This window comes from Carlito syrichta, unplaced genomic scaffold (genome assembly GCF_000164805.1).
Source record: "Carlito syrichta isolate Samal-C Ts95f unplaced genomic scaffold, Tarsius_syrichta-2.0.1 Scaffold303517, whole genome shotgun sequence".
Taxonomy (NCBI): domain Eukaryota; kingdom Metazoa; phylum Chordata; class Mammalia; order Primates; family Tarsiidae; genus Carlito; species Carlito syrichta.
This window is the reverse complement of record NW_007247613.1, coordinates 299122-314892: the sequence shown is the minus strand read 5'-3', so window position 1 is coordinate 314892 and position 15771 is coordinate 299122. Positions and strand designations below refer to the sequence as shown.

At 37.8% G+C, this 15771-nt stretch overlaps 1 protein-coding gene and 1 pseudogene across 2 annotated transcripts in view; one reads left to right on the top strand and one right to left on the bottom strand.

The window, feature by feature from the left end:
- Positions 1-15771, top strand: part of LCORL (ligand dependent nuclear receptor corepressor like) — a 196765-nt gene that overhangs the window by 37403 nt on the left and 143591 nt on the right. The window lies entirely within an intron of this gene.
- On the bottom strand, positions 4241-11381 carry LOC110595689 (annotated as a pseudogene).

Below are 15771 nucleotides of genomic sequence, written 5' to 3'. Positions count from 1 at the left end.
AGATAGGGCTCCAAGCTCTCCTAGCCTGGAGGGTTTCTGTAGATAAATCTGCTGCTATTCTAGTTGGTCTTCCCTGGTAGGTAGTCTGACCTGTTTCTCTTGCTGCCTTTAGGATTTTTTTCTTTTATACCTACTTTGTTTAGGTGAATTATTATGTGTCTGGGAGTTGGTCTTCTCATTTGTTGTCTTGCAGGGGTTTTCTGAATCTCTTGTGTTTGAATTTTTTCATCACTGATGAAATGAGGGAAGTTTTCTTGAATGATTTCATGAAATGTTTGTTCCAGTGTGGACTCTGTTTCTTTCTCTGCCTCAGGAAGGCCAATTACTCATAGGTTCGGTCTCTTGAAGTCATCATTCATCTCTTGAAGGTTTTGTTCTGTTTTTTTGAGCTTCTTTTCTATGTTTTTACAGTTTCGGTTAGTTCTGTATTTTGGTCTTCGAGCTCTGAGATTCTTTCTTTTGCTTGGTGAATTCTGCTTTCCATGCTTATTAGTTTGTTATTTATTTCCATGATAGTATTCTTTTCTGCTGTTATTTCTGACATCAGCTCCTTCCTATTTTCCTCTTGTCACTACTCAATTTTTTAAAATTCTCTCTATTACTGTCTTGACGTCTGGGTTTGTTTCATGTGACCAGTCCTTCTGGGGCTCTTCAGTGTTTGTGTTCCGGAGTCTGTTTTCTCAGTGTCTGACTTCCCAGGGGTCTATGTGAGACCTATATTTTTCTTTTGGTTTTTCTTCATTTGTGCGGTTTCCTCCCCCCCTACTTTTTCCTTCTCTCCATGTCACCGTCTTCTTTAATTCTGTTATTCAGGGGTAGAGGGGTTGCTTTTACTTCTGTTTGTTCAATCTCCTATTTCTCTTTATGTATGCTCTCTTACTTCGTTCAATTCTGGAGTTGCACTGTAGATTGGGTGTGGTTATTTTGCATTTTGAGATTTACTTAAGGGGGTAGCTGTGATTCAAAATCTATCTGTAGGTCCTGGTATCCATCGACAGGTGTATGGATAATCTGAAACCCACTTCCCAGTGGCTTGAAATCTGTCTGTGCAGTGAGGCTGTAGGTTTACTCCCTGAAATAAAATGAGGTTAGCAGGGGAAGAGAATGGAGCAGACAGTGGGGGAAGAGTGGTGTGGAGAGAGAGTGGAGTAAGGGGGGAAACAGACGAGTGTACCAAGAAATGGAGAGAGAGACCTAAACTGAAACAGATAAAAACAATAGACTTTGCCTACAGACTAACCAACTCCCATATTAAAAAAACCTAAAACATACAATGCTGCTAACAAACAAGCTAACCAACTGCTTTATTGGTGTGCTGTTCTTCTATACAAAGAAATGGTGTACAGAGAGGAGGAAAGAGAAGAAAAAGAAGAGAGAAAAAAAGGAACAAAACTGTAGGAATAGAATCAAGTCATTAAACTAACGGAACCAATCAAGCACACTCTGAGACTTTTAGTTTAAGTCCAATGTCCTTTTAGCTCTGATTTCTAGCTGTCTTCTCCAGCTGGTAAATTTGTTCACAGGTAGGGACAGTTGCCCCTGGCCTGCTGTGAAGGACAGTTCAGATCACCACTCAGTTCACCATTCAAATCTGGCCTGTGTCTGTTTTTCAAGCTTGTTTGTCCCGTTTCAGTGTTGTTACCTTGAATTGCTAGCAGGTGGTACTATCTCGCAGCCCCAGAGGGGCTGAAGCCAGAAAGGAGCTGGGCAGAGGCCGGAAATGGGAGTCTGCCTCAGGGCACACGAGGAGACCCACAGCCAGCAGGACGTCATGTTGGCAGCAGAGGTGGCAGCAATCCCAGCAGATCTAGCCTGCAGGGGCTTCAAGGACTGAAGTCGTGGATCGCCTCAGGCACGGGTGGCGCGATGTGCTATGGCCGCCACGGAGGCCGCGGTGGTGTCAGCGGCTGCTGTGTCTACAGCTGCAATGGCTGTCCAGACCGCTGCGATACCCCAGCGGTGGCGATGGCTGAGCTCCATGTGAAGAGCAGGTTGCCGACGTTGGGACCCGCAGCCCCTGGGGAGAGAGCCAGAGACCCTCTGCATTCTCCTTTGTGGGGGGTCTCATAGACCAGGCTGCCCCGTTGCTATCTTGCCAGAAGTCCCCCCGATGGACATCTTAACAATGTTAATTCTTCCAGTCCGTGAGCATGAAATATTTTTCCATTTGTTTGTGTCTTCTTGAATTTCTTTGAGTAGTGGTTTGTAGTTGTTGCTGTCAAGGTCTTTCACTTCTTTGATTAGGAAGGTCCCAAGGTATTTCTTTTTTTTTTTTTTTTTTGTGGCTATTGTGAATAGGATTGTATTTTTACTTGGATATCTGTCTATATATTGTTGTATAGGAATGCAACTGTCTTTTGCACCTATTTTATACCCTGAGACTTTGCCAAAGTCCTTAATCAGTGCAGGGAGGTTTTTGACAGATTCTCATGGGTTTTCAAGGTGTAGGATCATGTCATCTGTGAAGAGGAATAATGTAACTTCCTCTTTTCCTATTTGGATACCCTTGATTTCCTTCTCTTATCTAATTGTTCTAGCTAGGACTTGCAATACAATGTTGAACAGAAAAGTGAAAGTTAGCAGCCTTGTCTTATTTCAGTTTTCAGGGGAAATGCTTCCAATTTCTGTCCATCAAGCATTCTAACCTCACAGTTTATTTAATTCTCAATAGTGACCTTCGTCATTATTATTACAGCCACTGTTATTAATAAAACCTTACCCTAAGTGTATATCATCATGTAGTGGGCAAAATCCAAAGATGGCATTCAAGACCCCCTATCAACCTGCTCTCCCACCTTATGATTAGACTGTTGTGAGGCACATGTGACATTAAGAGGGAGATTATCTGGATAGGTCCCACCTAATCAAATGAGCCCTTTAAAATCAGAGATTTATTTTTTTTTAAGACAGAGGGGAACAACATATCAAGGAATAAAGGTAGGAACGGAGGATGGTTTTTGGCTGACAGCAAGGAAACAAGAACCTCTGTCTTACAACTGCAAGAACTGAATTTTGCTAACAAGAATGAGCTTCGAAGCAGATCTTTCCCAGTGCCTCCCTATGAGAATGCAGCTTGATTAACTAGATACATTGTGCCAGGCTTCTGATGGGAACTCAGCTTGGTTAACTAGCCACATTGTGGCAGTCTTCTGACCTAAAGAACTGTGAATGAGTGCATTTGTGTTTTAAGGCACATAGTAGATGGTGTTTTGTTAAATAACAAGAGATAGCTAATACATTTACGTTGAGTGATTGACTAATAATTACTATAGTGACTTGAACAAGCTGAAGACATTTTAAAGTATATTCAATATCATCTTTATCTTATTTTCTTTCATATCTTGAATATATATACAGATATTGAGAGTATGTAGTCAAATTTGTACTGATGGGAATTGTGTTCCCAAAGTTGGGGAGACACTTCCATGGACCTTGTACCTAGAATTCCTCATAGTCTGAAATCTTAAACTCTTTAGTGGATTTCAGTGTCTTCTACTACTTTTTTTCATCAGTGAACTTGTTTTGAACTTATTGAAATATCCATTCCTATACACTGACCATCTCTTTCCCCATGTGTCCAGTTAATAAATTCTGTTAGTTTGGAAGAAGATAATAAGAGATGTCACAGAATAAAGAAATCTTTATTCTGATAAAGATATGGTATCCAAAAATCTACAGTAAGCATTATATGTAATTTTGCAATGTTAGGATAATTTTATTTGTAATCAGTAAAATGTCAAGCATACTCACTTTTGCCAGTTTTATTCAATATTAACTGGAGGCTATAGCCAAAACAATAAAATTAAGAAAAGAAAAAGCACATCATTTGAAAGAGAAATTAAATCACACTTGTGGTTTTCTACAGGTAAACAGAAAGATTCAATAGAATCTATACATATGTTATTAAAGCTGGTAGGAGAGTTTAGTAAGTTTTTTTAAGGTAGCATTTTTGGTGGTTATAAAATATATATGGTAAGCAATAATAACTTCAATAAGTGGTATGCTAGGCCTTTTTAAAGATAATTATAAAATATTATTTTTACCTTTCAATTCATTTAATTTCAGCAGTCTGTCAAAAAGAACCAATAAACAAATGCTGAATTACATTCTGTTGACTTTTTTAAACCCTCAAGCTCCAGACTATAAAAACATCTTGTGTGTCTCCCTCCCTGACCACCCTGCTGCCGTTCCGTACAGCACAGGCCACCCATTGACGTAAGCTGGGGGGAGCTGCAATGGTCTAATGGTCTGTCTCCTTGGAGCCAGCAGACAGGAGGGCAATGAGTCCTGATGATGCACTTATGAACAAAGTGTAGTTCACTTGTAGGAATGAAGTTCTTCAATATAAAGAAGAAAGCCACAATGACCAAGACCAAGAACAGAGTGTTGTTGTAGAAGATGGAAAATGTTGTAACTTCATAATCAGCAACTTCATTCTTCTTCCACAAGATTCTTTCATCTTTCTCCTTCCGTGACATCTTTCAATTATCAGCTTCAGAAAGTTTCCAAGTCACTTCTTTGGAAATAGCATCCTCACTCTTCTGTGCCACTTTGTGCTTGAGAACAAATTTTACATTCTTGTCTGCAAAGGCTACCAAATATGTGCTTACTGGGGTCATTCCGCTGTAGAGAACAGCAGACTGAATAAGATTCATATGCTATATTCGCCAATATAACCAGATGGGGATGGCGGACACAATGAACGTGTTCCCGAAAAAGGGTGTGGATGACTTGCCTGAAAGGTTGTGACTGAAATCCTGCAGGAGCAGGTCCCCCTCAGACTGCTTCTTGGAGCCTGGGAGCCATGGCAGAGCCAGGAAGGCAGAGCCAGAGGCAAGAGCCAGGAGGGCAGAGCCTGAGACTAAGCGGGGAATGGGCCTCTGGCCCTGCCCCCCACCATAAAATATTAAGAGTATTTTGAAAATCATAAAATACCAATGTTTAGCACATTGTGGTATTAGCTTAGGAGTAGATGCACAGACCAGTGGAAAGCCTAAAAACAGAAACACAAAGAAGAAAATAGATACACTGAACTTATAGCTACTAACTTTTGTACCTGAAAAGACATCCCACAGACTTGAAAATATTTGCCGATAGATATATATATCTGATAAGGGATTTATATCCAAAATAACTCTTATAACTCAGTAATGAAAAGACAACTCCATTGAAAAACTGGGCAAAGGATTTGAATCAAAATTTTACCAATAAATGCATGAAAAGATGCTCAACATCATTAGTCAGTAGGGAAGTTAAGTAGCACTTTGCATCCATTAGAATGACTGTCCTTAAAAAGACAAGTGTTGATAAGGTTGTGGAGAAATTGCTGAATAGGAATGTAAAACGGTTGTAGACACTTTGGAAAATGATTTGACAGTGTTTCAAAACGTTAAACAAAGAATTACCATATGACCTAGCAATTCTATTCCTGTGTATCTACCTAGTAGTAACAAAAACATATTCCACAAAAAAACTTGCGTACAAATGTTCATAGCAGCATTATTCACAATAGCAAAAGGTGGAAACACCCCAAAGTTTTATCAGCTGTCAAATCAGTAGACAAATGTTATATATACATATACTGTACTTCTACTTAGCAATAAAAAGTATTGAAGTACTTATATATGCGGTGACATGAATGAACCTTAAATACATGCTCAGTGAATGAAACTAGTAGACACCAAAGAGTATATATGGTATGATACTATTATATGTAATATTTAGGAAAACTAAATCTGTGGAGACAGACAGTGAATTTATATTAGTAAATTATACCTCAATAAAGCTGTTAATTTAAAAATACAGACAAACATAGATTTTGGGATTACTAAAGGTGTTTAAACTATATGTATATGATTACTAAAGGTGTTTAAACTAAGATGAATGGTGCTTGGGACAAAATTGATTTTCTATTATTATTTTTTATTATAAAGATGTGGGGTACAATTCAGGGTTAGGTATGCAAACATTGATTATGCAGGTACCCTTGTTGATGAAGCATGCCCCTCCCTCCCCTAGCAGTTTCCCTCAACTGCCAATCCCACCTCCCCTCCCCTGACAGTTTCCCATTACTGCCAAATGCTTTCTTATAGCATAATTGTTCAAGGTCCGCTTATGAGTGAGAACATATGGTACTCTGTTTTTTGTTTCTGTGATTGGTCACTGAGTATGCTTGATTTCAAATCCATCCAAGTTGCTGCGAAGTCCATATAATTGTCCTTCTTTATAACTGTATAATATTCCATTGTATATATGTACCACATTTTCTTTATCCAGTCCTGCTTCGATGGGCAACATGGTTGGTTCCATGTTTTTGCTATTGTGAATAGAGCTACAACAAACATTCATGTGCAGGTATCTTTTTTGTAGAATGATTTGAGTTCTTATGGGTGTATTCCCAAAAGGGGAATTGCTAGGTCATATGGAAGGTCAATTTCTAGTTCTTTCAGAAATCACCACACTGTCTTCCAAAGAGGTTGCACTAGTTTGCATTCCCACCAGCAGCATAGAAGCTTTCCTTTTTCTCCACATCCTTGACCAGCATCTGTTGTTTTTTGTTTTATTAATGATGGCCATTCTTACTGGGGTTAAGTGGTGCATTTCTCTGATGATGAGTGAAGTTGAGCACTTTTTCATGTGTCTGTTGGCTGCTGGTATATCTTCTTCTGAGAAGTGTCTATTCATGTCTTTTGTCCACTTTTTAAAGGGGCTGTTTGTTTTTTTCCTTTTGGTGCGTTTGAGTTCCTTGTAGATCCTAGATGTTAGGCCTTTGTCAGATATACAATTGTCAGATATTTTTTCCCATTCTGTGGGCTGTCTCCCTCTTCTCTTGATGGTTTCTTTTGCTTTGCAGAAGCTCGTTAGTTTGATGAGGTCCCACTTGTCTATCTTCTTTTTTTTTTTTTTTTTTTTTGAGTTGGAGTCTCACTCTGTCACCAAACTGGAGTGCAGTGGCCGCTCCCGGCCACTGCAGCCTCAACCTGCTGGTCTCCAGCAATCCTTCCACCTCAGCCTCCCAAGTAACTGGAACCACAGGCGTGTGCTATCACACCCAGCTAATTTTTTTATTTATTGTAGAGACGAGGTTTCACCAAGTTGCCCATGCGGGTCTCAAACCCACAGGCTCAGGCAATCCACTCACCTCAGCCTCCCAAGGTGCGCTATTACAGGCTGAGCCACTGAGCCCGGCTCTTATTTCTTAAGGTATTGGCCTTTAGGGTTCTGAATAGGAATTGGTTGCCAGTTCTCATTTCCATAAGGGTGTCTCCTGTCTTTTCTAAGATTCTTATAGTTTGAGGTTTTATGTTTAGGTCTTTGATCCATTTAGAGTTAATTATTGTGTATGGACCTGTTTCAGTCTTCTGCATGTGGTCAGCCAGTTTTCCCAGCACCATTTCCTGAATAGGTTCTCCTCTCCCCAGTGGTTGTTGTTGGAGGCTTTGTCAAAGATGAGTTGGTTGAGGAATTGAGGCTTTGCTTCCAGAATTTCTATCCTGTTCCATTGGTCTATATGACTTTTCTTGTGCCAATACCAGGCTGTTTTGATTCCTGCAGCCTTATAGTGAAGTTTGAAATCTGGAAGTGTGATACCTACTGCTTTGTTTCTTTATCTAAGGATTGTTTTGGCTATTCGTGGTTGTTTATGTTTCCATATGATTTTCTGTATTGTCATTTATAGGTCTGAGAAGAATGATGTTGGTGACTTAATGGGTATTGTGTTGAATCTGTAGATTGCCTTTGGTAGGATGAACATTTTAACAATGTTGATTCTTCCTATCCATGAGCATGGGATATTTTTCTATTTGTTTGTGTCTTCTTGGATTTCTTTGAGCAGCGTTTTGTAGTTCTTGTTGTAAAGGTCTTTCACTTCTCTGGTTAGGAAGATGCTGAGCTATTTCATTTTTTGTGTAGCTGTTGAGAATGAGATTGTGCTTTTTATTTGGGTCTCTGCCTGCTTTTTTGTTGCTGTATAGGAATGTAGCTGTCTTTTGCACATTTACAAAATGTGATTTTCTACTGATGGATTAAAGAACTAAGTATGAAGACCAAATATGCCCTCATATACACACATAAGATTATAATCTTTGACTTTCAAAATTTTACTCATATAAGAAAAAATATACAAACCATAAAACAAGGTGAAAAAAATTGTTTTACTATGGCCCATTAAGACAAAGAAAAAATGGAGGAGTCAGGCCGCAATTGGGAATGTTTGCAATTTATGAAACTGATACTTGTTACCCAGAATACATAAAACTCTGCCTGGAATTTTAAAAGGCCTACAATTCATTTGAAAAGTGGCCAAAGAAGAAATCTGAAAATAGAATATTTGAAAACATGCTTTACCTCAGTAGTAATCGAGGAACTGCACATTAATATGGTAAATATTTTTATCTTTATGTATTAGACAAATATAAAGTCTGATCCTTTCAACTTTTAGGGACTGCTTGGGGAAACAGGAGATCAAACATTGCTGATAGGATCATGGCATGATTTAACCACTTAATGCAGTATCTGTTCTACTAATGTTCGAAATGTTTATACCCTAGGACCAAGTAATCCCACTTAGCATTTCTTCTGGGTAGAAATCTGTTAACAATTGGGTAGGGTGAGACATTTATGAAGGTTTTTAATGTAGCACTGTTTCTAATAACAAAAAAATGAAAAATCACACAGTTCTCTTCAGGGAAATGGATAACTGTATGTATTTATGTAAATGAACTATATAGTATAATCATATTTAGCGAATTAGGAGTTTTAATCTCTGGAAGGGTGACCTGAGCTATCTAAAGCAAACTTTCTGCTAAAAACAATGTAAAATGCTGGATTAAAAAAATAATAAAAATGACAAAGAACTGAGAAAAGAAAATTGAGAATACCCAAGCAAATTTTAGAGATAAATAGAAAATAAGAGGTAAAAACCCTACTTAGCTTGAAGTCATTTGTCAATACCATATGAGGGAAACCCCCCCACATTTCAGAATTATGTTTTGGAGAGCGGACCTTTTGTACTTTACTCAGAATTTGTTTCTCCATTTCAAGCGGTCAACCTAAATTTTTATCTGGAAGTTTTAAGGAGATTGAGTTCAGATTTACAGAAAAAACATCCTGAATTGTGGCAAACAGGTGACTGGTTCTTCCACCATGACAATGCACGTGCCCACACTGCACTGAGTTTTTAGCAGTTTTTGACCAAAAATGGCATGATATCCATGCCCCGCCCTCCCTATTCACCTGGTCTCACCCTGAGCAACTTTGTTTGGTTTCCCCAGATTAAAAAATCTTCAAAATCTTCAAGGGGAAGTGTTTTGCTGATGTGGAAGAGGTAAAAGAAAAAATGGCAGAAGCACTAAAAGGCATCAAAATCGATGAGTTCAAAAACTATTTTGAGCAGTGAAAAAAGTGTCTCAGTAGGTGTATTGCATCTAACAAAGACTTCTTTGAAGGTAACTGTGGTTTAAACATGTAAGAATAAATATACAATTTTTAAATAAATAAATTATTGGGCACACCTCGTCAATAAGGGTACCTGATATGAAACCACGTGGTAACCAAAGTGAGGCCCAAATTTTACCTATACAATGACCGTTTGCATACCTAACCCTGAATTGTACCTCACATCTTTAAAATAATTTTAACAAGGAGGCCCAAACTTTATCTGTATGATGACTACTTGTATACCTGATCCTGAATTGTACCCCACATCTTTAAAATAAAAAAAAATTTAAAATTCTGTTTTTTGGAGGATCCCCTCTTGCATATTGTTTTTTATGTCTGATTAAGCAAGAGGATCAGAATTCAAGTGCCACAGCCTGTCCAGATAGTTGTATGGGAGATTGTCTTTACATTAAGCTGTGGCATCAAAGTGTCATGCTTCAAGATAAAAGCAAGTAGATCTAAATCATCCTTGCTTTCCCCAGTCCCAGAAATTTGACCTGGTGATGATCAGAGCAGGAAAATAAAAAGTAAAGGGAGAAAAATAACCAATCTGCAACAGACCAGCAGTCTAGTAATCTGTACCCTGAGTCAGTCAAGGAACCTCAAGCCATAAAAGTAGTTTCATTCGTGAAGTATGTATCAGTTTCCTATTGTTGTTGTAACAAATACCATAAATTTAGTGACTTAAGACAGCACAAATTTATTATCTTACAGTTTTGGAGGTTAAAAGTCTGAAATTGGTCTCACTGAGCTAAAATCAAACTGTAGGCAGGACTGTATTCCTTTATGAAAACTCTAAGCCAGAATCCATTTTCTTGCATTTTCCCAGTGATTAGAGACTGCCAGCATTCCATGGCATGTGGTCTTTCATCTTCAAAGCAAGCAATGGCTAGTGGAGTCTTTCTCAGAATGCCATCTCTCTTTTTCTGACTCTTCCGCCTTTCTCTTCCAATTTAAAGGCCCTTGTGATTACATTGGGTCCACCAGGATAATCTTATTTTAAAGTTAGCTGATTAACCACCTTGATTCCACTTGCAACCTAATTTCTTCTTGCCACGTAACATAATTTATTCAAGGATACTGGGTGTTGAAACTCTCTGGAGGAGGACACTTTCATTCTAGGCCTTAGGGAATCTGGTCTTTTGAGAGCAAATGCCAGTAAGTACTGAATTAATTGTACAAAGAAACAAGGCAAAATGAACAAGAACCATCAAACCACAGGAACAGACTCATATAAGAAAAAGTATTGAAATGATTAGATGCTGCTATAATTTTTTTAAATACTGATTTAAAAATATTTCATATTTAAAGAAATAAATAACAGACCCCACTATGTGCAAAGCGTGGAGAGCTATGAAAAAGATATTATATTCTTAAAAGAACAGAATAAAACTTGTATAAGATAATTGCTGAAGTTAGCAAGCCAGAGGATGAACTTCCACCTCTGGCCATGAGAGAGTAAAAGGATTTGGATTTATCTTCTGCTGTAGACAGCTGGGAAACTGGACCATATATTTACAGACATTGGGAAACAGGGAACACAAGACTGTGGTCCCTGAGAAGAGGGAAATTAATGATTTAGGCCATATTATTACTTCAGCTGTTTTGCTTGTGGATAATTTCCAGACAGGACAGACCTAAAAAGATCCCAGTGATCTCACAGACTTGAGAAGACAGAGACTAGCATTTAGTGTGTTGTAAGTGGCTGGAATTTGAGGCATAGTATCAGAAAGGGGGAAGCTATATAGAGAAAGCTCAAGAAATCTTTAGGTGGTGCCCTTGAAACTGAAAACTAGTCAGTGTCTGTGTAGGTTGACATCCCTAAGATATGACAGTAATACCCTTGGGAAAGCACAATTTCTAGGACATATACCACAACTTTCAGAAATTACATAGGGCTGGGAATCATTCAAGTTCTCACCACCAAGAGTGAAAGCAGTCATTGAATACAAGATATGTTAAGTGGAGATCCAAGAAAGCTGAACTTAGTAATAGAAAGGCTTTTCGGTTTCTACCTTAAAAACTAAAAACTACAAAAAAAAAGAAAAAGAAAAAGAAGACCCTTAAAATGATTTTCAAATAACTAACTTATCTTCCTGAGTAAATAGTTTGACACTCTTTAAAAGGGAGCGGGCAGCAGAAACAAATAACTGAGTATCACAAGTTCTCACTCTTAAGCAGCTTGAACAATTATCATAATACTATAAGAAAAGGATTGGCAGTAGTGGGAAACTGCTGGGGGGTGGGGGGCAGCGGGATGGAATTGGCAGTAGTGGGAAACTGCTGTGGGAAGGGGACACACCTCATCAACAAGGGTACCTGCATAATGAACATTTGTAAACATAACCCTGAATGGCACCCCACGTCTTTAAAATTTATAAAAAATTTAGCCGGCTGGATGTGGTGGCTCAAGCCTGCAGTCCCAGAACTTTGGGATGCCAAGGTGAGAGGACTGCCTGAGCCCATGGGTGTGAGACCAACCTGGGCAATCTGGTGAGACCTCATCTCTACAATAAAAAAAAAAAAAATATTAGCTGGGAGTGGTAGCGCGTGCATGTAGTTCCAGCTTCTTGGAAGACTGAGGTGGAAGGATCGCCTGAGCCCAGCAGGTCAATGCTGGGGTGGCCATGAGCATGCCACTACCCTCCAGCCTCGGTGACAGAGCAAGACTCCAACTCAAAATAAAATAAAATAAAAATAATAATTTTTTTTTAAAGTGGGGGAAGGCAATGGCGAGGGAAGTCAGTATTCACAGTGTAAAATTCACAGTGTCTAGCATCCAAACAAAATTATTAGACTTGTGATAAAGCAGGAAAATGTTACTCATAATCAAGAGAAAGGAGAAATACCAGTCAACAGAAGTAGAACCAGAAGTAATTGATGATAGAATTATCAAAGGAGGATGTTAAAGCTGCTATTAAAATTTGATAAGTATATTCAAGGAATAAAAGGGTAATATGATCATAATGATGAAGGAAATGGATGATGTAGAACAGACAAGTGATTCAACAACTGGTGCTGGATCCAATAGATCACTGTATAAAAAGACATCAGTCCTCTCATATCATCCACAAAAAGCAATCAAAGTGGTCCACAGATCTTAATGTAAACTTAAATTTCAATAACTTTTAGGAGAAGATTGCATTTGCAACCTTGGAGTAAAGAAAAGGATTCTTAGAGCACAAAAACAACCACTGTAAAAAAAAAATAAGGGTAATTCATCATCAAAATTAACAACTTTTGTTATTTGCAAGACAGCATTAAGAAAACAGGAGTTAGGCTCAGTGGCTCAGCCTGTTATCCCAGGACTTTGGGAGGCTGAGGCAAGTGGATTGCCTGGGCCCGTGGGTTCAAGACCAGCCCGGGCAACTTGGTGAGACCTCATCTCTACAATAAATCAAAAATTAACCGAGCGTGGTAGTACACGCCTGTAGTTCCAGCTACTTGAAATGCTGAGGCGGAAGGATCACCGGAGCCCAGATGGTCGAGGCTGCGGTGGCTGTGAGTGTGCCACTGCACTCCAGTCTGGGCGACCCAGTAAGACTCCAACTCAAAAAAAAAAACAAAAACAAGAAAATAGGAAAGTCGGGCATGGTGGCTCACGCCTGTAATCTCAGCACTTTGGGAGGCCAAGATGAGAGGATTGCCTGAGCCCAGGGGTTCGAGACCAGCCTGGACATCATGGCAAGACCTCATCTCTACAATAATCAAAAAATTAGCCAGATGTGGTGGCACATGCCTGTAGTTCCAGCTTCTTGGAAGGCTGAGGCAGAAGGGTTGCCTGAGCCCCGCAGGTCAAGTTTGCGGTGGCAGTGAGCATGCCACTGCAATCCAGCCTGGATGACAGAGTGAGACTCCAACTCCAAAAACAAAAAAAGAAAAGAAAACAGGCAAATCATAGAGTTGGAGGAAATAGTCACAAGATATTATTAGTCAAATGAATTATATCCAGAATATATTTCAAAACAAAACAGAAAAAGCCCTTACAATGTAATGATAAGATGTCTAGCAACTAAATTAAAAATTGTGCAGACATTTTAAACAGAGATCTCTGAATGGCAGTAAGCATGTGAAATATGGTCAATAGTGAAATACAAATTAATGCCACAATGATTTGGTGAAATTGGAATGTTTTCTGAAAATCATTAGAAGCTTTTTTTAAATAAAGAAGAAAAAGCAAACAAAAGAAAAACACAACTGACCATACCAAATGGTGGTAGGGATATGAATCGGCCACACCAACTTTCACACATGAATGGCAGATGGCAGGAATGCAAAATGATACAATAATTTTGAAAACAGTTTAGTTTCTTAAAAAACTAAACATAAATCTACCAAATAACCTTGCCATTACACTGTTAATTATTTATACAAGAAAAAACATATCCACCAAATTCTAAATAGATTTTAAAAATTGTAGTTTATCCATACAAGGAAGTATACTGAGAAATAACAAAGTTGATAATCAGCAACAGTATGAATAAGTCTCAGTACTATTCTGCTGAGTGAATAAAAAAGGGTCTGTAAGACAGTAAGATTCTATTTTCATGACATTTTAGAAAATGCAAATTTGCTTTCGTGACCAAAAGCATAGGAGTGTTTGCCTAGATTTATGAGTAAAGGAAAAAGTGGATTTCAAGTAAGCATGAGAAAACTTTTGGGGGTATTGGAAGTGTTTGTTACCTTGGCTGTGGCAATTGTTTCATCGGTATATCCATGTGCCCAAGCTCTTCAAATTGTATATTTTACATATGTGTGGCTTCCTAACTGCAAATTAGGCATTATAGAAGATAGAAAAAAAGATTAGTGAATTTGGAAAATAACAGAAACCACTCAAAATGAAACACAGATGTAAAAAGAATTTGGGAAAAAATGAATAGAGCCTTAGTTAGCTATGGGAAAATATCAAGTTGTCTAACAAATACGTAATAGGGAATTCAGAACAAAAGGGGGCCATAGAAAAACATATTTGGGGAATTACCCCCACATTTTCAAAATTGATAAAAATTTTAACTCTACAGGTTCAGTTAACTCAACTTATCCCAATAAACACAAAGAAAACCATACCAAGGCACATAATAATTAAATTGCTGAAAGTCAGGGATAAAAAGACAATCTTAACTAGCTACAGAAAAAGGCACATTATATACAGAGGAAAAAAGAAAAAAAAATAGACTATAGACTTGCCAGCAGCCATGCAAACCATTAAACAGTTGCAAGCTGTTAAACAGTGGAAGCACATCTTCAGTGTACTGGAATAAAAAAAAATTTTTTTTTAAACCCTGTCAACCTAGGATTTTATACCCAAGAGAATTTTTTTATTTTAATAATGACAAATGTTCCCCCCCTCCTTCAGTAGCTGAAAAGATTTATTGTTGGAAATTTTTAGTATAAGAAATAACTGAAGGAAGTTCTTTAGACACACATCTACAAAAATAAAGTGACTAAGCTGTAAATAAGTGAGTAAATGTGAAAGGCTTTATCACGTTTTAATATATTTAAAGCAATATTTTAAAGTAAAAATGGTGTATTATTAGATATTTAACAGAGGCAGATATATAGCACACACAGGATGAGGTGAATGACACATATATACTGCTTCTTACATTATTTACTAGGTGGTGCTATAATATTTGACAGTAGACTGTGAAAAGTTAAAATGAACATTGTAAATAAGCCCTAGGGCAAGCACTAAAGAAACTAAAACATAGAGGTACAGCTAATAAGTTAATAGTGACAATAAAATCGAATACTATTAATAAAAATTTAGTTACCCTAAAAGAATGTTACACAGTGGGGGAATGAGGAGGAACATATAGCGGAAGAAATAAATAAAAAATAACAAAATAGCAGATATGCATCCAACATTATCAGAAATCATATTACATTTTAATGGTATAACCACTATTTAGACTGGATAAAAATGCAAAATTCAACTGTACATTGTCCACAAGAAACTGAGTGTAAATATAAGACAAAAACAGGTTAAAAATTAAAGAGTTGGAAAAAATACATAATGAATCTTAAGAAAGCTGATGTGGCTGATATAACATTAGACATAGTAGAATTCAGAACAAGGACAAGAAGGGTTATTTTATAATGATGATGGTATAAATTTTCAAAGGAGACATAAAAAATACAATATATATGCACCCAATAATAGAACTTCAAAATACATGAAGCAAAAATGTGCAGAAGTAAAAGTAGAAAGATAGGATAGAAAATCAGTAAAGATATAAAAGACTCAACAAACAGTATAATTCAGCTAGGCCTAATTCGCATTTGTAGTACATTCCTCCTAGTAAGTACAGATGGACCAACCCTTCCTTTCCT